This window comes from Cyprinodon tularosa, unplaced genomic scaffold, assembly GCF_016077235.1.
Source record: "Cyprinodon tularosa strain WSP-4 unplaced genomic scaffold, ASM1607723v1 ctg494, whole genome shotgun sequence".
Classification (NCBI taxonomy): Eukaryota; Metazoa; Chordata; class Actinopteri; order Cyprinodontiformes; family Cyprinodontidae; genus Cyprinodon; species Cyprinodon tularosa.
This window is the reverse complement of record NW_024039223.1, coordinates 293,942-317,081: the sequence shown is the minus strand read 5'-3', so window position 1 is coordinate 317,081 and position 23,140 is coordinate 293,942. Positions and strand designations below refer to the sequence as shown.

Genomic DNA, 23,140 nt, shown 5'->3' with positions numbered 1-23,140 from the left:
TTGCAATCCAACCTGGAGTAGCTTTGCACAAATTATTGTGCATTGTGTTTTCTGTGCCTCATCAGTGTTTATTTATTCTGCATGAAGCATCCTGGCATTGTTAAGTGTAAATAAATGACTTTATAATTTTTTGCCTCCTGGTAAAAGCTTAAAATGGATGATACTGTGATGAAAAAGGAAGCTGATGAGCTCAGGCAGTTTAAGTGCCAAAAAAAAAAAAAAAAAAAAAAAAAAGAATGGGGCTTCTGAAACCACAAAACACTGCTGCTGCTTCCTGTAGTCTGCAGTGGGTTTCTGTGTTATTTGAAGAGGATGAGCTTTTCCCTTTTTGTTTGAGACTTAAGCTATTTAAACATGCCACTATGCAGAGGTGTTTATTAGTATTTGATTTATGCATTATTGATTATATGTTAATGTAATCCAAATCAAAGCAGTTTGGTGTTTACTTGATTAATTATTATGCTGTGGTGTAATTTCCCCAAACAGTCTCACTGAGCGGTTGGGGTTAGAGCAGTAGGCCTCTGGCTTGTTCAGAATGCTCCAACTACAAAGAGCCTTGCTGCCCTGGGACCTGCTCTTGGTTCCCCCCTTCCAACCTTACACCCACCCTCTTAAATGCCCTCAGGCCTTTAGAAATACCCTAGCTAATGTCTGCTGCATTAATGTTACCTTTCCTTTCAAATCTGCTCTTCTTTTTGTTCCCTGTAATAGATAAATCCATGTCTTGCCCATGCAGGTCAAATGTGTAATTTATATCCTTAAAATTTTTTTTATTATCTATAGCTTTTTGTCATCAATGAGAATATTAGTAAATGGTTTTATTAGCTTACCATCAGCAATCATTCTACTTTTCCTTGTGCTATAAGATACCATTGTGTTTGCAGAGTATTTGACCAGTATTGCCATCCACTTGGCCTGTATTGATCTTGTACCAGGATGCAAATGCTCTGTACCACGTTGAGCCCAAACACCTGGTCTCAAGAATGTTGTGAATGACAGATAGCATCAGTAAAGTATTCTGCTATCACAGGAAACATTGTTCCTATCTCCTCCTCGATGCCCCCTTTTTCCCCATGTCCTGCTCATAAGCACATCCTTCTCATTGATTTCCCATTAAACCCCTTCTAGACTGTGAGTATCTCCCCACCCAGTCACGCAGACATCAGCAGATTGATTAACAACATAATGACATCACTATGGCTGCCTCTTCTCATCAGTCTGACCAGGTCTGCAGACAGATCCTATTCCTTTCTTGCACCACTTCTTCTGAGCTATGGTTTCAGGCCTATGTCCTGTTTTGGTTTCTTTGATACTCTGTGAAAGCTTTGCAGCTCATACTCTGCTTTTTTTGTTGTTTTTATTTTTATTTTTCTGCTTTTAGTTGGCTAAATGACACCAAACCTCGGGGCTAGTGATGGCTTTTGATATGGTCGACAAAGCTCATTGGCCCAGGTTGAATGTCCAGAAGAGGAACATTCATGCAAAAGATAGAGAGAAACATTTAGCTATTTATGAGTGTTCTATTGCCTTTTTGGTTCCTCTGCTACTCTTGAGTCAGTCTTCCCCTCTGTCATGTAGAGTAAAATGCTGTCACAACTGTAAATGCATATAACCATTACCCAACACCGGTAACACTGAACTTACTGTTTGACTTGTTACTGGTCCCTAATAGCTCGGCTATTTCTATATTTATAGTCTGGAAAGCATTTGATTATCCATGATTATAAATCTGAAATATATTAACTGGTTTATCATTCCATTTATCTGTCTGTTGAAAAGTCATTTAGTATGAAAAAAAAAAAACAGGAAAGATATACATATTTCTGTGTGCAGACGAAAAATAACTCCCCAAGGCTACAGTTCATGCAAGACTTACAGCTGGGAGCATATATCTTCCTATTTGCCTTCACAATGCCATGACAAAAACCACACATGCAAATGTTTGGAGGCACTTCACTGGTACTGCTGCATGTTATTAGCACATTTATCAAGAGTTAGCTTCTGTGATCTACGTGTTTTGGTGCAATAAAATTGCTGCTGAACTTAGACGTAAAGTACGGTAAAAAAATTGGAATGAAAATGTGTTTTTTTGGATTTTCTCTTCTGTCTAACACTGTTAAGAATGTGCTTATTTGAGGAATGATGCATCTTTTTTTAGTTTGTTTTCTCTTCTATTATTTTCTAACAATGTTGTTGGCAGAATAAAGTAAATACATAATATTTACATGTGTTTGTTCAGTTATGTTGTTGTCAGCCACAATGGAGGTTAGGAAGCTGTCAGTCCCAGTCTCTCATGTACAAAGAGCCCAGAGGAAGGAGCTTCACAGCTGTTTGTAAACTAGGAGAACAGGAAAGGTCAATAAAATAATGCTGTGTGCTTTTTTTCGAACCCATTTTTATTTGTCTACTTTTCATGGTCAGTATGTCTCACCTTTGAATAAAAGGATATTATTGAGTGGATGACATGTTGTGTAAATCATATGATTTCAAATTAAATAATCAAGATAAAAAAGAAATGGACTGCTATGAACTTCAGAGTATCAATATCATACAATTTTAATGCAGTATGTAGAATGTTTTGTTTTGTATACATAATAGATTTTCATTGTGATTTGTTTTAGCAATGCTGATGAGACCCACAACAGAGAAAGGAAATATTACTTTTACACTTCTGTTAAATTTCAGTAGCTAAAGGTTTTACAAAAAGAAAGTCACATTTCATATTTAAACCAGCATGATTAAAACATTTTCTCGAATCTTGTGAGTCACTCGGCTGTCAGTTACAAACACTCCCTTGTTTCAATCTCCAAACAAGTTCACCTGTGTTTGAAATGAGTCAAATAATTTCAACTGGAGAGCAGGTTTGTTTTCTCTTGTCTTGTTTTAAAGTAAACTGCACTAAATAAGTATTGTAATATATTTTTGCTTCAGCAGGAACACATTTTAATCCGTGCCTGGACAGTGAACCATACCTACTACTGCCATCAGATTAAGTGGCCAACATCTTCAGGCTGCCGTCATGTGGGAGGCATTGCGTTTACCCCATATTTCTTACAACCTAGCTCTGCAGGGACTTATTTTACAACCCCCATTATTTTCAATCTTAAATATTCAAATCCAGATCTTAAATCCAGAGCTTAGTGAGGAGAATAGCCAAAAACAACATGCAGCTGTTCAGCTTCCTCCAACTCCCACTCCTCAATAGGAACTCATTATAAAGATTAATACTGAAATCAAACAAAATGCTGGGACAAGCCTGCAGGCCCCGGTCAAAATAATACCCACAAAACTCTGAATGGTCACCTCTGGTTGTTTTCTTCTGTATTTGTTTGAGATTTTTTTTGATAGATTCTGCATTTTCTTTTTTACAGTATAAATTATTATTTTTGGCTTGAAAATTAATCCTGATTCACAAGTGGATTAGTCTCCTATTGTGCCATTAGAGCTGAGCCCTAAATAAAGGCCCTGACATAGAGAGGAAATCTATACCTTTGTGCCTCACAAACAAAGTTCTCTGCACCCGGAGATAACACATGTCCCTGAAACAGACACCCCCCTGCCACTGTACCCACATACAAGATCCTTCATATTCTTTTCCGCCTTCAATGCACTGATCCAACATCCTCCTTCTCCTTCCCCTCATCACTCCTTTCCTTCTTTCCCCTTCTCTCCCTTCAGAAAAAAAAAAAAACTTTGCCATGGTAGATTTGCAATGCAATTGTGCCCTTAAACCGTGCCTCTTTCCCAGCTTATATCATGCATTTTCCAGAGTTTATCAAAGAATACAATGGGGTTATGCTTTCACCATTATTCTCCAGGCAAGAACAGTAATTTAAATGCACCAGTACTTATGAGGCAGGGCACAGCCCCGCTGTCTCAGTATGGAAAAGAGAGAGATGAAAATGTGTTACAAAAAAAGCGCACTGCATTACTTTGTTGACCTTTCCTGTTCTCATAGTTTACAAACAGCTGTGAAGCTCCTTCCTCTGGGCTCTTTGTACATCAGAGACTGGGACCAATGGAGGCATGCTATGCTTAAATCATCTGCCTTTTCTAACTTACTTCAACTGCAGCTGGCATCAACATTACCAAACAAACACACACATACCATATTCTACCACCAAAGCTGTTGGGAAATGATGGCATAAAAGCTGTCTGTCTTTCTGTCTGTCTGTCTGTCTGTCTGTCTGTCTGTCTGTCTGTCTGTCTGTCTGTCTGTCTGTCTGTCTGTCTGTCCGTCCGTCCGAGGTTCATTATAGGGTCATTCTTCATCTTTTCTCCTTATGTCCTGTACAAGGACCCCAGTTTTTTCCAACTATCCAAAAATCTGTTTCTTAAGGTAACTGGTCTCTCTGGCAGCAGATTTATATAAACAATAAATAGATGTATTATTGATGATTTTTTTTTGTAGCGTTGTTTGCTTTAGAAATGTATCAGAAACCTTGAACCTTTGCTGTTATTAGTCTAAAAAAGTATGGAATATCAATATGAAAACTGTGAATCAATAATAAACCTGTAATTGTCCAGAAAAAGAGAGAATAAAAATTTTACATAAGATTGGCTCTTCCATATAGTCTGAAAAAGTGCATCTCTCCATGTCCAAAAACACACCCGTGTCTGAACACACACACACACACACACACACATAGGCACAGTAATCCCACACTGGGGGGTAGAAGCCTGTTGTATACCAACCTACAAAAACTATTGTGATGTTCAAAGGGGCTTCACGGAGGCTCAAGCCATTGATAAATTATTTTCTAAGAATAAACTGTAAACGTCATCTTTTATACATAGTAACATAATGTGAAAGGTCATCTTATCTTAATCCTCAAATCAGCAACATCCAGGCCCATGCCCCCTCCTCATTTTCCATGAAGTTAAAGAAATAATCTTAGAAGGCACTCCAAAGAAAGACTGTATTATCTTCTCCACAAGGTCTAATCAGAGCATGTCAATAAAGTGTGCCATGAATGCACTGTCAGGAATGATTATTTCTCTTTTCTGATCGGCCTCAATCATATCACAGAATCAGCTGGACTGTGCACTCATGGTGAGAAGCTTTATTATGTCCAGTGATTAATCATCAAGCACTACCTTAACCTTCTTAGACACACAGCAGAATGCTCTCATCTTTGCAGAAAAGAAAATAAGAGAAAAAAATAACTTTTATCTGATTGATTGTTTTTATTTTTTACTATATGTATTTCATATGGTGCTGTTTTGTATTTAATGCCTCTTATTGTACAGCACTTTGCGACCCTTGTCAGAGAAAGTTGCTATATAAATAAACCTTACTTACTTAATTACTTTTATCTACACACTTTTGGCTTCACTTTCTTTACTCTTACATCTGGCCCTTTAAAGGTATATGGGCAATTTCTGTGAATGCCTGTACAAAAAGCAACATTAGGATTAATGGAAATTTCAAAATCGCACCATTTCAATATGACTATCCATGTAGTTTTGTGTAAATTAGTAATGTGCTTCACAGCATCCCTGCCATACCTTCCAATAGCAAGTTTATTAAGTTAAAATAACAGCTCTACAGCTGAGGACAAGCTATATTCACAGTTACATGCTGAATTAATGCAGGTCAGGTAAATGCATATAACCATTACCCAACACCGGTAACACTGAACTTACTGTTTGACTTGTTACTGGTCCCTAATAGCTCGGCTATTTCTATATTTATAGTCTGGAAAGCATTTGATTATCCATGATTATAAATCTGAAATATATTAACTGGTTTATCATTCCATTTATCTGTCTGTTGAAAAGTCATTTAGTATGAAAAAAAAAAACAGGAAAGATATACATATTTCTGTGTGCAGACGAAAAATAACTCCCCAAGGCTACAGTTCATGCAAGACTTACAGCTGGGAGCATATATCTTCCTATTTGCCTTCACAATGCCATGACAAAAACCACACATGCAAATGTTTGGAGGCACTTCACTGGTACTGCTGCATGTTATTAGCACATTTATCAAGAGTTAGCTTCTGTGATCTACGTGTTTTGGTGCAATAAAATTGCTGCTGAACTTAGACGTAAAGTACGGTAAAAAAATTGGAATGAAAATGTGTTTTTTTGGATTTTCTCTTCTGTCTAACACTGTTAAGAATGTGCTTATTTGAGGAATGATGCATCTTTTTTTAGTTTGTTTTCTCTTCTATTATTTTCTAACAATGTTGTTGGCAGAATAAAGTAAATACATAATATTTACATGTGTTTGTTCAGTTATGTTGTTGTCAGCCACAATGGAGGTTAGGAAGCTGTCAGTCCCAGTCTCTCATGTACAAAGAGCCCAGAGGAAGGAGCTTCACAGCTGTTTGTAAACTAGGAGAACAGGAAAGGTCAATAAAATAATGCTGTGTGCTTTTTTTCGAACCCATTTTTATTTGTCTACTTTTCATGGTCAGTATGTCTCACCTTTGAATAAAAGGATATTATTGAGTGGATGACATGTTGTGTAAATCATATGATTTCAAATTAAATAATCAAGATAAAAAAGAAATGGACTGCTATGAACTTCAGAGTATCAATATCATACAATTTTAATGCAGTATGTAGAATGTTTTGTTTTGTATACATAATAGATTTTCATTGTGATTTGTTTTAGCAATGCTGATGAGACCCACAACAGAGAAAGGAAATATTACTTTTACACTTCTGTTAAATTTCAGTAGCTAAAGGTTTTACAAAAAGAAAGTCACATTTCATATTTAAACCAGCATGATTAAAACATTTTCTCGAATCTTGTGAGTCACTCGGCTGTCAGTTACAAACACTCCCTTGTTTCAATCTCCAAACAAGTTCACCTGTGTTTGAAATGAGTCAAATAATTTCAACTGGAGAGCAGGTTTGTTTTCTCTTGTCTTGTTTTAAAGTAAACTGCACTAAATAAGTATTGTAATATATTTTTGCTTCAGCAGGAACACATTTTAATCCGTGCCTGGACAGTGAACCATACCTACTACTGCCATCAGATTAAGTGGCCAACATCTTCAGGCTGCCGTCATGTGGGAGGCATTGCGTTTACCCCATATTTCTTACAACCTAGCTCTGCAGGGACTTATTTTACAACCCCCATTATTTTCAATCTTAAATATTCAAATCCAGATCTTAAATCCAGAGCTTAGTGAGGAGAATAGCCAAAAACAACATGCAGCTGTTCAGCTTCCTCCAACTCCCACTCCTCAATAGGAACTCATTATAAAGATTAATACTGAAATCAAACAAAATGCTGGGACAAGCCTGCAGGCCCCGGTCAAAATAATACCCACAAAACTCTGAATGGTCACCTCTGGTTGTTTTCTTCTGTATTTGTTTGAGATTTTTTTTGATAGATTCTGCATTTTCTTTTTTACAGTATAAATTATTATTTTTGGCTTGAAAATTAATCCTGATTCACAAGTGGATTAGTCTCCTATTGTGCCATTAGAGCTGAGCCCTAAATAAAGGCCCTGACATAGAGAGGAAATCTATACCTTTGTGCCTCACAAACAAAGTTCTCTGCACCCGGAGATAACACATGTCCCTGAAACAGACACCCCCCTGCCACTGTACCCACATACAAGATCCTTCATATTCTTTTCCGCCTTCAATGCACTGATCCAACATCCTCCTTCTCCTTCCCCTCATCACTCCTTTCCTTCTTTCCCCTTCTCTCCCTTCAGAAAAAAAAAAAAACTTTGCCATGGTAGATTTGCAATGCAATTGTGCCCTTAAACCGTGCCTCTTTCCCAGCTTATATCATGCATTTTCCAGAGTTTATCAAAGAATACAATGGGGTTATGCTTTCACCATTATTCTCCAGGCAAGAACAGTAATTTAAATGCACCAGTACTTATGAGGCAGGGCACAGCCCCGCTGTCTCAGTATGGAAAAGAGAGAGATGAAAATGTGTTACAAAAAAAGCGCACTGCATTACTTTGTTGACCTTTCCTGTTCTCATAGTTTACAAACAGCTGTGAAGCTCCTTCCTCTGGGCTCTTTGTACATCAGAGACTGGGACCAATGGAGGCATGCTATGCTTAAATCATCTGCCTTTTCTAACTTACTTCAACTGCAGCTGGCATCAACATTACCAAACAAACACACACATACCATATTCTACCACCAAAGCTGTTGGGAAATGATGGCATAAAAGCTGTCTGTCTTTCTGTCTGTCTGTCTGTCTGTCTGTCTGTCTGTCTGTCTGTCTGTCTGTCTGTCTGTCTGTCTGTCTGTCTGTCTGTCTGTCTGTCCGTCCGTCCGAGGTTCATTATAGGGTCATTCTTCATCTTTTCTCCTTATGTCCTGTACAAGGACCCCAGTTTTTTCCAACTATCCAAAAATCTGTTTCTTAAGGTAACTGGTCTCTCTGGCAGCAGATTTATATAAACAATAAATAGATGTATTATTGATGATTTTTTTTTGTAGCGTTGTTTGCTTTAGAAATGTATCAGAAACCTTGAACCTTTGCTGTTATTAGTCTAAAAAAGTATGGAATATCAATATGAAAACTGTGAATCAATAATAAACCTGTAATTGTCCAGAAAAAGAGAGAATAAAAATTTTACATAAGATTGGCTCTTCCATATAGTCTGAAAAAGTGCATCTCTCCATGTCCAAAAACACACCCGTGTCTGAACACACACACACACACACACACACACATAGGCACAGTAATCCCACACTGGGGGGTAGAAGCCTGTTGTATACCAACCTACAAAAACTATTGTGATGTTCAAAGGGGCTTCACGGAGGCTCAAGCCATTGATAAATTATTTTCTAAGAATAAACTGTAAACGTCATCTTTTATACATAGTAACATAATGTGAAAGGTCATCTTATCTTAATCCTCAAATCAGCAACATCCAGGCCCATGCCCCCTCCTCATTTTCCATGAAGTTAAAGAAATAATCTTAGAAGGCACTCCAAAGAAAGACTGTATTATCTTCTCCACAAGGTCTAATCAGAGCATGTCAATAAAGTGTGCCATGAATGCACTGTCAGGAATGATTATTTCTCTTTTCTGATCGGCCTCAATCATATCACAGAATCAGCTGGACTGTGCACTCATGGTGAGAAGCTTTATTATGTCCAGTGATTAATCATCAAGCACTACCTTAACCTTCTTAGACACACAGCAGAATGCTCTCATCTTTGCAGAAAAGAAAATAAGAGAAAAAAATAACTTTTATCTGATTGATTGTTTTTATTTTTTACTATATGTATTTCATATGGTGCTGTTTTGTATTTAATGCCTCTTATTGTACAGCACTTTGCGACCCTTGTCAGAGAAAGTTGCTATATAAATAAACCTTACTTACTTAATTACTTTTATCTACACACTTTTGGCTTCACTTTCTTTACTCTTACATCTGGCCCTTTAAAGGTATATGGGCAATTTCTGTGAATGCCTGTACAAAAAGCAACATTAGGATTAATGGAAATTTCAAAATCGCACCATTTCAATATGACTATCCATGTAGTTTTGTGTAAATTAGTAATGTGCTTCACAGCATCCCTGCCATACCTTCCAATAGCAAGTTTATTAAGTTAAAATAACAGCTCTACAGCTGAGGACAAGCTATATTCACAGTTACATGCTGAATTAATGCAGGTCAAAGAGGTTACTGTATCAACTTTAAGTTTCTTCAATTTGTTTCTCAGGAATTCTTTGTTCTTGACTAAAAGTGTGTCAGATGTAGACAGACTGTGAAATATTTATTTCTTGACTGCAAATCTTATTAGTGTGTTGTTTGTTTTCGTTTTCTATCCAGCCCCTAATTTGCCAACAGTTAAAGTTTTTTGGGGAAAGTCTCACAAAGGCACATCAACTTTAACACATATACCCCATCCTGTAGCCTTAATTAGAAAGAAATTGTAAACAACCGTGCCTGCCTTTTCTTTTGCGGATTATCCATACTTTATGACTGAGCGTTTGAAGTTATGAGGGATTCTGAATCAGCACTGCAGGAGCGGTGCTCTTATAGGACATTGTTGTCTTCAATTATTTTCATTCATATTCCCGTCTGTAAGAGGCAGAGGGTCATTTATTATTTAAAGATGCAATCGTTGCTGTTTATCTGGGATTTTTTTAAACCGGGTTATCTCTTCACATAGCATTTTTTTGATTAAACGTAACAAAGTGCAATAAAACGCAGTTCTAAATAGACGCCTGTCTCTCCAGAGCAAGAGCTCATCTGCCATTAATGTGATTTAATATGTACGGTGGCAAGCAGTTGCAGAGACGAGAGTTAACGAGCAACAGAGATGCTTTAGTATGTACATAAAGGGGCACGCGCAGACACCAACGGGAACAAACACACACAAGTACACACATAGTTACTGACTAACAATCTTATATATTTGTCTCCCCATGTTGTAGCAAAGGAAATGGCAGGCTCAAAGAAGTGGTATCAACTTTAGGAGTTATAGAGCGCTGTTTGAACAATGACTGAATACTGCTGTTTGCGTTTACCTTATAAATATTGGAGGCATTTATAAACAAAAGTTAAAATAAATAAAATATAAACTTTTTTAAATAATCTGAAGGACATTTTCGGCTAAATTTAAATTTTTTTATCTAGTTTTTCTTATGCTATTTTCTGTAATCTGCTACAACAGATTGTGAAACTGCAACATCCAAAATACTGATCTCTGATTCATTTATGAATAAACATATGCCAATGCTGAGTCCCAGCCAGATATTAATGTTATTTCAATGCAATGTACATGCCCGAAAACTTATAAGTGCAGAAAATAACAGCATGGTGCCAATGATACAGTAGATTCTGGACGCCTTATTATGTTCTTTCCCTAAAAGAAGCCAATATTTCATCAGTAATGCTTTCACCCCCATATGCGCCCCATCAGTTATTTTTTCCAAATATATTATATGCAATAATCAGTTCTTCTATTTATTCACTTTCTGAGCAGAGAGCTGAGGGAAATAATGAAGATCAGTTTTGCCTCCTATTTGAACATAGCTAAGAAAATAGGGTACCGGCTCAATATGTTGAACTATGTTTTTATTTTTTTTATTTATAATACCAGTGGACAACAGAGTGGCTGTAAAGGCTATTCGGTTGCATCTTTCTTTTTATCATGCCCATTGGAGTTTTGGGATGTAGCACATGGTCCAGGTCTGCTCCCTTTGTAAGATCAGGTTCTGATTTTCATGCGTTTCGCATCACAATGAATGATCGAGAATGCATGACAAAAACACAACTAGATGTGTGGATTATTAATGAGATAAGATTGATAGACTTTACTAAAGTTCTGAATGACTGAATTACAAAAGTCAACTCCACCCCTTGACTCCAAATGTCAGCATCCATCTACGTCTATGCCACACATTTCAGAATTGAACAATTACTGTTGGTCTCGCTGCTACATCTCACTCTTTACACAATGTTTTTCAAAATCCCAAATTCCCACAGCTCTTCTGGTGAACTCTCTTATGTTCACTTGTATCCGCAAGCTGCACTATCACTGCTGTTAGTTCCGATGCTTAAATTTTCACCAAAGTCTCTGCCCCCTGGTAGTGTGAGATTAGTCCAACCTTAGCTGAAGCAGACAAACTGCAATCAATACCTGATAGGAACAATTCTCCTCGGTCAGCTGACCTTGTTGTACGCCACTGACGGTACCCTCAGTAAAGTCCTAACACTTCCTGGGTGGCTGACCCCTAACGACCTGGGTAGATAAGGTCAGTCTGGCCTGAATGACCCAGAGCTAAAAGGCCACTGTCCAGTTAGTCTAGCTGTCTTATAATAAAGAGTCAGTATTGCCTTTCTGTCACTCAGCAATTACCAGGAGAGATATGGAGTAATAGATACATGCTGAATGCTTGCAGAATCAGTAGCCACAGAATTACATTCATGAGGCAAAGTAGCGGTAAAATGACATGTAAACTACTCTAATATTGGCTTGTAATGACTGGGAGCAAAATGGATCGAAAGAAGTCTGACAATTGCAGCAGGGCTCCTCTGAATGCACAGGAACAGGAACACTTGCCTCTAAAAGTCTTATCTAAAAGGTGCTTTTAGAGGTTGTTTTATTTGTTCATTCAAAAACTATTTTTTTCTCTCTCATTATATGGTACACATTTCTTAGATGTTAGTACACAGCAATGAGTACTAAACACCTGATGAATGCTCAGTCTAAATAGTGCTCTTAAATCAATGTATGGATGAGGCAGGTGCAACCAAGAGACGGAGCTGTGACCAAAGTAAAGGACAAACAAACATGTGCCTCCTCTGGTCGTCTCTGCTCTTTTGACACAGGACATGGAGAAGGGAAATCCCTAAAGCCACCCAGCTGCTGCCACCACACTCTTTGTGCATTCTTGTATCTGCTAACTATTTAGTTGTCAGTGATTTGGTTAAGTGGAATTGACTTTTATCTGCGTTGTGCTGTAGGGCTGCCACTGGCAATTCAGAATCCCCCTTCCTCAGCTCCCGATTTAGCCCGGTGTCACATCCAGCACATTGCTATTGGCAGCCGAGGCGGCCCTAATCAATATCCCAGGTCAGGGATCGCCCGCGGCTCTGCTGTGGGTGGGCTATTGATCTGACACACACACACTCCCACAGGTTGCCCCCGACAAACCCTGTAAGTCGTGGCCTTGGATGGAGCATGAGAGACAGGAAGGCAGGGGTGACAAATTAACAGCACTGCTCCTTTTCTGCTCTAACTGCTGACATAATCATGTCATAAAAATAATTAAGTTATTGATTAGCAAGTGAGACACTTTACCCTCTCTATTTAAGAAAGCTTGAAAGAAAGATTGTTGAAACTGGTATTTCAAGTAGATTCTGAGAAGCTGAAGTTAGGAGAGACAAATGCAACATGTAGCTGGAGCTCACACTGACCCTAAACCTCTGCTTTTATCAGCCTGTTTTTTTTTCTCCCATTCTAACAGATCTTTTGTTTTTCTTTGCTTTGTGGATACTCTATCGTCACTCTCTCTATCAGACCTGCAGCCAGAGACACTAGATATTCTTCAGCTGTAGTTTTAAATGTTGCTCCCAGAGCTCCTTATCAGAGCCACGTTAAGAACTCTGGGGAACAATTAAACGCAGACTTTAACTCCAGCCTAACCACCGAGGTAAAAACCATTGCACAGTGCTTCCAAATGGATGTAGCTTCAAAAGAGCTGTTCAGTTATCACAAGCTGTCTGCTGATCTCGAATGTATTCCCAAACTAACTCTCCGTCGCTGTGGAACTGTTGGAACATTTGACAAGCATATTTACCCAGCCTCACAAACTAGGCCCTCGTGGAATTCAAAGTCTTTTTTAAGACACGTTTTTATTATTATTATTGCTGGAATTGACAGTTAAATAAATAAGTTTTGTCTATGAGACTATGTTGTCATATACTGGAGATCCACTGCAGAACAGACAATTATATATGCAATTACAAGAATATGACTTGTTCGTGTTACAGGGAAATTAAGTTACTCTTCAAATCTCTCTTTCTTTTTCATTTCTCATCTGAAAAGTCTTCAGTGATATGAGAAAAGAAATTACTCACAGCAGTTCAATTGCTATTACATATAATCTTGAAATCATGCGAAGCTGTCCAGCAGTGGTAGCATCCAAATAATTATAGATTAATTTTGTTGACTCTGAAAACAGATGATTAATTTTGAAGTCTTGATGAAAATCATACTGCTCTGGTTTTCCTCCACTGAAAGACATCTATTATGTGCTCATATTTCTGGGATGAGGTACTGAAAATGGGCCTCTAGGAGGATTGCCATGGAAGTTATTATTATTTTTATTTTTTTTTTTTGGTAAGGGTTTCCAAGTGTTAAAAAAATATTTCTAAATCTTTAATTTCTGTCTCTTTTTTTCCTTTCTTCTTCTAGGCGATGGCAGCATCTTGATATGATGTTCATGTGACCCGGGAGTCCCTAAATCCCAAACTACATAGCTTTAGAAAACCTTGGAAATACCTGGAATTCTAGGATTATCTCACCAAAACATATACAGGTGCCCAGGCACCCAATCAATAGCTTTACACTCTACATTTTTCTGCAAACAAAGAAGGACCATCTGAATATTAGCAGTAGCTGCTGGCCATCTATGTCCACAACGAGCATGCTGAGACCAAGAGGGAGCAACTTTTCTGCATGCTGACTTCAAACAAACAGACCCCTGAAAGGAAAGAAGTTAGAGACGCTTCGCTGAATCGGACACTAGGACCAAAACCTCCATTAGGTAAGGCTGTGATGACCTCATTGCTCCTGATGACCCTGTAACTGGGCTCTTTAACATTGTCAGGGCTTTGAGGTTAACTTTCTCCAATGTGGTGTTGAAAACATTCTGGTTGATAAATGCCCTAATTACATGCTCTGTTTTATATTTTTTTTATTCTTAGATTAGAGGCATTTATTATGCTGGCTTTGAGTGATTGAAATGCCCTTACCTTGGCACTTTAGGCTTAGAATTTTGAGCGCAGGTTGGAGACTATATCTGCTTTGGTCATTTGTTTAAGGAAGCAGTGTTTAAGATAATCACTGGTTACTTTGACATTAATCGTGTTCCCAGCTTCATTCACACATATCTGTGACTATAAAGAACCAAGCTGCGGTTTTCACAGGTTTTCTATCACTTATTTTATTCCAGTCAAATTAGCTTCACAACCATGCTGTGTGTGTGCAAAAATCCATACATTCACTGGAAAAAAAAAAATCTCACTAATAATTCACTACATCTCTCCCAATCAGCTGGTTTGATGCAGAACTCCGGAATAATCACTATGCTTACTTTCATTATTATTTTAGAGCAAGTAAAACAAGCTTTTCACAGCATTAAAAATTAAAAAAATCAGTTTAGATAGTTTTCAATATAGGCACTTTATTTTGTATCTCACACAACCATGAGGAGGAATAGTGACATGAGTTTTCAATCAGTAAATAACACCATCCACAAGAATTGTGAGCAAAAAGAACTGTCAATGTTACAGATGTTGGTTTATTTCTAAGCATATTAACAAAACAAAAACAAAAATGGGGGAAGGAAAAAATTCTGTTATATGAGGTTGCACTAGTAATATGGATCACAATCCTGTTAATTGACCAATCCTGACCCAGAGACCATGAGAGTGCTTGGTCTGGGTAAAAAAGAAAAATGACTTGCCTGTTGCACAAAAACTCTCTTTAAATATTTCTTTTGGTTTCTTTTTATTAAAAAAAAATCCTTAAAAGAGGAGCTGAACCTTCACTGGAGCACATTCCAAGCTCCTTGAGGTTCAGTGTGAATTTCACTTATCAGTGATGATTTGGTGAGCCATCTCATCCACTATTCTCCCAGTGTGTTTCAGTAGGTCCAAAGTCAGCTCAACAGTCAATATTTGAGCACTTCATGCTTCCCTCTGCTTGAAAGCTTTATGCTGAGGCTGATTTTGATTTCCATCTGTACTCAGTTCCTGCTCTCACTATGACCAGGGTTGACCATGACCTGGTTCAATGATCATAGTATAATTTAGCTGATTTTTAAAAATCAAAATCCTGTCACTAAGAATCTGGTTTATATTGTTTGAAAGTCAACTGGGGAACACTAAAACATATATGCTTAAGGGACACTATCTCTCTCCTTCTGCAGCTCTACCACTCTAATGACAGTATCTGTGAGACCAATTTTACATTTTTAAATTAAGTCAAATATAATAGCCACTACTTTTCTCCTCTCAGTATCAGTTCAACATCCTGCTTTATTTTAAGCTTATAGCCTATAGATAAAGTAAAGGAAGTTACCATGACCCCCATCCATTAGAAATGAGAAAGGAACACATGTTGACATGCAGCTAGCCCAGGCAGTTTCCACCTGGTTAGTGTAAAATAAAGTGTCCTTCTGCAGAACGTTATGTTTCACCTAATGTAGACATTTAAACATAAATGTCTTCCAATGGCTATTGAAATGACATCACAGTTATAATGAGAAATTACATACTGTCTGGTTTGCATTCTGAATGGTAATCCGTATGATGTCATGATTGGATCTTTAATAAATGATTAATGACTTTAAGATCTTACAGAGGACTCTTCTCTAAGATAAATTGTGAAATTGAACCTCTATCAAAAATGCTTATCTGATGCGGAGACCCCCAATGTCTGATTTAGTTTACCATTATATTACTGTCACCAATCAATGCCTATTTTGAGACTGTATCCAATCACTCTTCTTTTGCAAACACAATACATGTTTCCATTCTTCTGCAGTGACTTTGACTCAAACAATATCAAGTATCTTAATTCAAAGGGCAAAACTTTTGTTGAAGATTCAAATGGGAGATTTAATTCACTTTAAATTATGTCTAACAATAAGAAAAGATGGCTTATAAAATCAAGGGATAATATTTTCACAAATGAAAATATGTGGCAAACCAGCAGGAGATGATTCACTTGGATTTAGGATGCTTAATTTGATAATGGGATAAGAATAAGAATAATTAAACAAATGCATTTTTTAATTTCATTTTAAAATACCCTAGTATTAGTTATATAAAAATTCTGAACACACAAAAAAGTATTTATTAATGCAGAGATGATTATCTGGAGAAGCATTTTCACTATCTAAATTAGAACCAAACAGACCAGCTGTTTTACAAAGAAGGGAGCAATAACAAAGCAAAAGTCAAAGTGAAAAGGGTTTCCATCTGGAGGGAAGCATCACTCCTCCCACCAACCCTGCGTGCTGAAGGAGTTGTGTTCACTCACTCAGGGCTCCGACACTCGACCTTATTTTCACTGTTCTTCCGCAGCTAGGATTTCCTCCTTTGTTCAAGCCTTGTCCATTTAGAAAAAAAAAGACATGCATGATTTTATACATGAAATAAATAATACAGTGGTACCCATGATATGAATTTACAATTCTAAACAACCAGTATTAAGTAGATTCCTCATCCTGGATCTTCCTTCCTGCAGATTTGTATTTCCACACATTAAGGAACATAACATCAAAAGTGGGACCTAATACAGGTTGATATTGTTGCAATAACTCATCTGAATGAACAGAATCCTCAGGAGCTGCCAGCATATAGCTCATAACTCTACATTATCAAAAGGTGGCTCTGACAGATTATGGTACTGTACCTTAAAGAAAAGATGGTGGATTTCGATTTGTTTGGAAATCGGTCTTTGCAGATTTTAATCGAGTGAATAACAGAACAATACATTTAGGACCACTTATAATGTTTCTCTGGCAATACAATATGTTTAATATATTATTATAATTTTATTTGCTTTCAGTCTGCTTTCAGTCAGGCATTAGATTATGTTTATTATTTCAACAAACCAGAAAAATCTACTCCAAAAGCATGCAAACATAAAATTTTTAGTTTAGAGATTAATGGTTTCCGGTTTTAAATTTAACTATACATGTTCCAAGCCAAAAATGGAACATTTAGACATTTATCCTTGAACTTTCCATGTGCAACATAACAAACACTAAAGTGTATTTTATTAGGGTTTGTAAGTGAAAAGTGAAAGGAAAATGCTTCTCTTTTACAGATTTACATATATATATATATATATATATATATATATATATATATATATATATATATATATATATATATATATATATATATATATATATATATATATATATATATATATATATATATATATATATATATATATATTCATATATATATTCATATATATATTCATCCAAATTGTAGCTTTAATAAGAAGTCACCTGTTTGGGAATTTTGTTTTATGCATTCTAAATACAATTGTTATATAAAGTCTTTAGAGGTTTATTAGACATCATTAATGAAGATAATAAATCAATAAAAAATCTACAATATAAAATATGCAGACATGCCAAGCATAGTTACCATATAAAACATTATGACAAGCAATAAACTTCTCATGAAACTGTGTTAAGCTAATTTCTTACATGAAAAGAGTATGTTCAACCCACCAAGATATAGCAAACTACCTAAGTTGATAGTGAATGTGGACACAGACTTGTGCCTCTGGAAACTCTTAACTCAGAAATGGGAAATTGGCATCAGGGTTGTTCTTCAGATGAGACTTGGTAGCTGGTCAGATATGAAGGGATAATGGTTGACACTTAACACAGGGTTATCCAGTAAATAAGTATGTAAGAGGCTGCAAAAGAGTTGACACCGGGATGTTGTCACCATCCAGCAGAGTTATGATCTGAAATATACTGACATTTGATCAAATGGCCAGGTCAAACTCAATACCTACACCAAATTGTGAATAACAACTTAAACTAATGTTCATAGATTCTCTTGCTGAATTTAAGCGAGTTTAAGCTATTTTGCAAAGCAGATTGGACATTTTTTTTCTAAATGCTGCAATTACGTTGACACATAACCTAAAATACCATAAGCTGTAATAGCAGCAATACAAGCGTTCTATAAAAACTTGAATTTACATACAATTCTTAAGAAAAGCCATGCATTTCTCTCACTTAAAAATGATACACCCCTTTATGTTGCACTATTAGATAAAATACCAACAAAATGTATTTAAGTTTGCTGTAGCATAAAATAAAAAACATAAAAAAGGTTGAAGGGGTTATAACATTTTAAAACAATGTATTGTTTAAACTTTAAAAACTCTGCATGAACATTGATACAAGATGTTCTTGTAAAAGGTTTCAGAATTCACAAAGTCCTGCATGACATTATAAGAGTTTTATTGATTAAACATGTACAAGATTTCTAAATAATCTAAACAGAGGTTTACAGCTTGATAGAGCTTTCATGAGGGGGAAAAAAAATTGTTATTCAATGCACATATTTGATCCTGTCAGCTGTGAAAGAATATGAAGTTGCTGCTGGTCATCTGACCCGGGGGAAGGTGTGACCTTTTTGGATCAGAAAGGCAGCTTTTCATGTTGACATGTTTGCACTGTTATACAAAAAAATAATAAAACCTCCAGCTTCTTTAGCTATGTAAGGTTTATACATGAAAGATGTATTTTTCTTTTACTTAATTTTGACTTAATTTCAACTGTCATGCTGTCATCCAAACCAATGTCATCATTTGATGCATGTTGTTATAATCAATGCACTGCTGGTGGCAAAAATATCCACTTCTATACACAACAGACAAAAAAATAAAATAATTGTTTTCGTTTTTTCAACTGGACACTCTGACATTCATAACTCAAGCTCATTTTGCAGAATAAAAGGTCATATAAGTTCAGGCTGCAATATTGTATTTCTAATATTTTATTTATTAGAATATGTTTCTAAAAAAAAAAACACATCATATGAGATCTAACTTCATTTTCTGTTTAAGCCTCAGTGTTTACAATCAACTATAACATGAAAGGCAGCATTTTATGGACTACTGCAGACCTCTTGACTTTATGATCTTACCTCAACCTTCAGTACCTGTCATGCAAACGTAAACACCTGTTCCATTAACCCCCTTTACACGTTTACACCCTAAAAAAGAAACAGCGTTTGGTTTTATTGGCTGCGGGAATACTGAAGGGGGCTCACCTCTACTAAAGTATTTCAAACTCAGAGGCCAAAGCAGTTGATTGACGACTGAGACCTCCACCCTTCCACAGATCACCACACACATCAAATATCAGTGGGACTTGCAGGGCAGCCTGAGCAAAGTTTAGAGTTTGAGAGCTTACAGGTACATGTACCTCAGTTACAGCCACAAAAGTGGGGAAGTGGGTTTCCACACTACCTGAATATTTGATCCTACAAAGCTTCAAAAGAGCTGCTCTGGACTCTTTCTCAACCAGTTGCAAAGTCTGTTTTATTTTTATTTTTAATTTTTTTAAAGGAACAATTTTTGATATGATAGAAAACCTCACTGCCAAAAGGCATCCATCAAAACGCATACAATTAGATAGCCTTTGAGAAAGATTTGATGTAGAATATTGCACTGATTCGGGTATTGTACAAATTTAGTGGCTGTTTTGTCAAACTTCAAATTATACTGAAGTGCTGCACCACCAGTGTCATTAACTGTTATTCTTGTGTCATAAATTATTGATTTTCATTTATTTTAAAGCATTCATCCTTGTTTGGCCCTAACAAGACAGATGACATCATCCATATATCATGGAAGGATTTGGATTTGACCTCAGGGGAAATTTTTGGATCTGTAGAGTACTTATATTCTGTGTCACTTCCACCTGTCATCTTTCATCTCATCGTGTTTTCCCTGTTTCTTTCTTTTTCTTTCTTTGTTTTTATTTATTTTTTTATTTTTTTATTTTTTTTTCTGTGGTTTGCTCTTCTTGACAAAATTAAAATAGGTCGGTAAGTTTATTATGTTTCCGTGCCGTGCATATACAGCAAGCAGGCGGCTTGGCCTTTGCAGAGGTCTGCGCTTCTCCCTGTCGTCCTCTTTGGAGAGGTTTACCAGGAGCGGGTGCAGAGCTGCTGCTTTAAGTGTTCATATGGCTCTAGTTTGGGATCCCTCAGTCTCAGCGAGCTGCTCCAAAAGCGCATAAAACCCCACGGGTCTCAGTCGGAGGCTGAGACATTATTTCCCGCAGCTCTTCAATAGCCTAATTACCGTATCACCGACCTGAAATGTGCATTTTTTTTTTAGATTTCTACTCAATTTCCTTTCCTTTTTTTTTAAGTAATCGCTACATAGATATAATTTAAACATTAGTTATTTGAAAGATTTTAACAACCGTACTGTGATCAATTGCAAAAATGAAAGAAAAAAAATCCAACCTTAGATCTTATATTTTTATTCATACTTTTTAATTTTGTGCTCGTTGGTTTTGAGTTACACCTTTAACACCTGAACACTAAGATCTGGCGGTTTCCTATATTTTAATGTTTTTGACATATAGAAAAAGATGCTAGGACGTTACTTACACATTTTTTATGTCCTATTATGACAACGACATTTAAGAATACATGTTCTTAACATTTCAGATTTTATTGATCGCTTAAGTTTTATATATATATATATATATATATATATATATATATATATATATATATATATATATATATATATATATATATATATATATATATATATATATATATATATATATATATATATATATATATATATATATATATATATATATATATATACAAATAATATACAAGGAAATGTGGCATAAAGAAGAAAAGAAGGCAGAGGACTGGATTCTAAGATTTTTGCATATCCAAGTTTAATTTTATTTTTAGATTTCTACATTTTATCGTAAAGCTTCAGACCAATCAATGTTATAATACAAATTATTTTATTTGTTATCAATATATTGCAAAACCGTTGTGGATATATATATATATATATATATATATATATATATATATATATATATATATATATATATATATATATATATATATATATATATATATATATCATGCACTGTAACAGACGCGCGGGCACGAGTTACATAGACAATGAGCATATTGCACACACATTCACAGACACAGGCACTTACACATGGAGAGAGAGGATAGGGTCAGACAGACAGGGGGAGACAGACAGACCCTCACGTTGCTGCTTTGGGGCAATCTTTATGTGTGCCTTTAATGTTTATTCGTGTTAATCGCAATGATCAGGATTGAGCAATCTGCAGAATAAATTAAAAACAGTTTTTTTTTTTTTTTTTTTACATCAAATTATGGTTTAACACATCTATTTTCCTGAAAGAGAGAAGGAGGGAGGAAAAAAACAGACGTCAAATGTGTTTTTTGAATAATGCATAGGATCTTTAATAAGGTATTACTGACAGGGCGAGGAAATGCATGAGAGGAAAATTGATATGACTTCTTGTTTCTCATGTAAATTAAGCAGACTGACCAGACGGCCGGTCCGCATTTATTCTATACTAAACTCAGAAATCAAACACACCAACTGCACTGGGAATTTTTTTTCTGCTTTGTATTTTTGCGTTTGCCTTTTCTCCCAGCCTCTGCTGAATTCACGAATCTAAAGTCAGGTTTCTCTCTGAGGTGCAGCTGTACTGCCTACTTTATTCCACATGAAGCAATTCCACCAATCTATAGCAAAAATAAAAATAATCAAGAAATGAAATAATGATCAGACCATGCGTCATCTTTCAGAATTATTTTTAATATCAAGATTTTTATTTGAACAATTTTAAGCAATGGCAACAATCAACTTTAAACTGCAACTCAACAAACTGGGAACAGATGATACCGTAAAAAAAAAAAATAGTAGGCCTACTTTATTCACAAAAAAAGTAGGAAACATGAAAACAAAACAAACGGTTTAGAAAAATAATCAGTAGAAGAACGAGATAAACACGGGAAGAGGTTATGCGTCTGTAACAAACTCAAAAAGGAAAAAAAATATTAAAAAAGTCAAATGAAACGTTAAAAAAAATAAGAAACGAAAAAAAAAAACCTTTCGATACATAAAAAGCTCAAATTTGGCAAATTTCAAAATTCTGTATTCACCTGCTATATATATATATATATATATATATATATATATATATATATATATATATATATATATATATATATATATATATATATATATATATATATATATATATATATATATATATATATATATATAATTGATTAAAAGAAACTCAGGTGAGTTGAACAATTTGTCCTCATTTCATCAGAGATGCTCTTGAAGCATCCTAGACGATGCTTTACCAAACACATTTCTAATATAGCCTACCATAGTTGATTCTTGCAAATAAATTAAGACCCATATTCGTGGAATATTGTTTGATTTATTTGCATTTCTGCATGAAGTACGGCGCTGCCTGTGCTTATCCTGTTTATCTCAGTCAAATTGAAGCTTGATCAATGTTAAACTTCTGCAACTTTTTTTTCCATTACAGTATGCTCCTTACTAACTATAAAACTTTCAACCACGTTTGACGATAACACGCCTTTTTTTTTCTTTTTTAAATACATTCCAGTGTTAATTGAATTGAACTTCCAAAATTGGTCATATGTCTTCTTATATCCTGCTACTGTTTTAGATCTTTTGAGATGCTTCAGGTTTCAAGTTTGCAAGGAAGGTAAAGGTGCGCTTTGCAGAGAGCAGTTAGTCCGCAGGTGGAACAGCTGCCGCTCTGCTTGATCCCAGTGGTCAGGCTGAACATAAGAGGGCGCTGCCATTGCACCTGGTTTTGCTGCCCTATCCACCCAGTCACAGGGAGAGG

At 36.0% G+C, this 23,140-nt stretch overlaps 1 protein-coding gene and 1 long non-coding RNA gene across 2 annotated transcripts in view; one reads left to right on the top strand and one right to left on the bottom strand.

Moving 5' to 3' along the window:
* zfhx3 (zinc finger homeobox 3) overlaps positions 1-23,140 on the top strand; it is a 237,105-nt gene that overhangs the window by 73,462 nt on the left and 140,503 nt on the right. The window contains exon 4 of the mRNA XM_038302537.1: positions 13,867-14,218. The gene's annotated coding sequence lies outside the window, so the exon portion shown is untranslated. The remainder of the gene's footprint in view (positions 1-13,866; positions 14,219-23,140) is intronic.
* LOC119794832 overlaps positions 1-23,140 on the bottom strand; it is a 47,683-nt gene that overhangs the window by 19,413 nt on the left and 5,130 nt on the right. The gene's annotated exons all lie outside the window — the stretch shown is intronic.